This window comes from Phyllobates terribilis, unplaced genomic scaffold, assembly GCF_046119375.1.
Source record: "Phyllobates terribilis strain yellow unplaced genomic scaffold, ASM4611937v1 Scaffold_4__5_contigs__length_816908805, whole genome shotgun sequence".
Classification (NCBI taxonomy): domain Eukaryota; kingdom Metazoa; phylum Chordata; class Amphibia; order Anura; family Dendrobatidae; genus Phyllobates; species Phyllobates terribilis.
The window spans coordinates 683,421,211-683,423,094 of record NW_027362764.1 but is presented as its reverse complement, the minus strand read 5'-3'; the positions used below and the strand labels follow the sequence as shown (position 1 = coordinate 683,423,094).

Sequence of the window (1,884 nt, the reverse complement as noted above, 5' to 3'; positions counted from 1 at the left end):
GCTGGCCCTCGCTAGGCGACCGGCATCCAAAACCTTCCCTGGGCACCTGCTGAAAGCCTGGCCCCTTCACGGCCCCGGGTGCTTTTAACGCCATCATTTCCACACGGCGAGCTGCGGAGTCAATAAGCACTCCTAGCCGTGGAAAGGAGCTCGGTGTCAGGCCTGCGTGAAGGCGGCGGGGTAGCGTAATTAGCTGCCTACTGGCTCAGAGGCCTTGGGGCTTCCATCATCTAAGTTACTTTGGGTCGGTGTCCGGCAAGGCGCCGTTCCATGCTAGCCGAGCTGGGCAGTAGGTAAAAACATCATCAAAATAGTCTACAGCACCCGGTATTCCCAGGAGGTCTCCCATCCAAGTACTGTCTGAGCCCAGCCCTGCTTTGCTTCTGAGATCAGATGAGATCAGGCGTATCCAAGTTGGTATGGCCAGTAGAAGCTGCTCGATCCATCGCCCGGCCAGCCTTTCTCAGGATCGCTTGGTGGCGAGCAATCTGGCCGTGACGGGGCGGGCTCCGAAGGGTCCATGCAAAGTCTGTGCCGTCCCTACAGGTGTGGTTTGTTTAGCAGTGATTCACCCGCCGCATCAGGTGTCTTCAAAAATGGCTCGGCGCAGGGTCTCCTGCAGGCTAAACCCTTCATCGCGGTAATATGACAGAAAGAGCAAGCTGGACCCATAACTTGGGGGCGGAGCGAGACGTCCAGGGGTGAATGAAGGAAGAGGGTGAGATGGTTGCCAGTGACTTTGAGCTGCTCTTCAGGGGGGAGGGTCGTGTTGCCTGCAAACGTCTTCTGCTTGGGGTTACCGGTGGTTGCCTCCAGCCACGGGGGAGACGCTGGTCCTGGTGAAAAGGAGCCTAGCATTAAAAGTAAAGAAGCAACAATGCTGGAGGCCCACGGTGATCAGAAGGATGCTGGTATTTTGCAGAGATGAAATAGCGCAAGAGAGAAAGCAAATGAAAAAAAGAAAAGAGAATGAATGTGTGCACTTGTGAAAGGGAATGGAAAAAAGGCATAGAAGAGAGTGCCCCCTGCTGGTGGAAGGAAGGAAAAAGCAAAAGCTTACAGCACCTGGTATTCCCAGGTGGTCTCCCATCCAAGTACTAACCAGGCCCAACCCTGCTTAGCTTTCGAGACCAGACAAGATTGGGCGTGTTCAGGGTGGTGTGGCCATAGGCAGAGACTAGCCTCTCATTTGCTGCTTTTCTACTTTGACGTCTGGCTGCCGGCTGCCCTTTCCAGTGCTCAGCAAGACCAGGTCCTTTTGTGCTTTCCCTTCTCTTCAATTTTTTTGCTGGCTTCCTTAAAAGGTCTTGTATACACAACGCCCCACTCAGAGCCGCTAAGCTCACTGATCGGCTGCAGCGCTGTCGACGGAACGTCAGCTTCACGGCCAATGCCACAGGCCGGGAGCAGAGGCGAGACTCACCGGTAGACCCGGGTAGGGTGAGTAGAGCGCGGTTAGTTGCTTTCTAATAGGCTGCAGCCGGGGATTAACTTTTAATGAAAGGGAACAATCCTTTTGACTGTCTGCAGCGCGCCACACCTAGGAAGCGCACTCTCACACACAAGCCAGCATGCACACGTGCTCGCACGTGACAACACCCCCTATCTGCCCCTACAACCTCTCCGTCACCATGTGTGTCACCCTGGCCTGGATGCCACAAAATGTATTAAAGCTGTGTCTGAGAGCAAGGGGTAGGTTCTCTTATCAGGGGAACATTAGCATGCAATGCCTCCTGTCTCAGGCCAGTAGGGGGAGCAGGCTGCCCCTATAAAAGCTGGTGCTGGGGGCAGGGTTAGAGAGAACTGGATTGCCTGTCTCAGCTCTGAGACGTGTCCCAGAGTGGAGCAGGGACAGAAAGTTGATTGCTCCTAAGAGGAAGTGTG

At 54.7% G+C, this 1,884-nt stretch overlaps 2 pseudogenes; both read right to left on the bottom strand.

Annotated features, from left to right (window-relative positions):
• Nucleotides 1-312: 312 nt before the first annotated feature.
• On the bottom strand, nt 313-432 carry LOC141268312 (5S ribosomal RNA; annotated as a pseudogene).
• A 621-nt stretch (nt 433-1,053) lies between these two features.
• On the bottom strand, nt 1,054-1,172 carry LOC141267545 (5S ribosomal RNA; annotated as a pseudogene).
• Between the last annotated feature and the right edge of the window lie 712 nt (nt 1,173-1,884).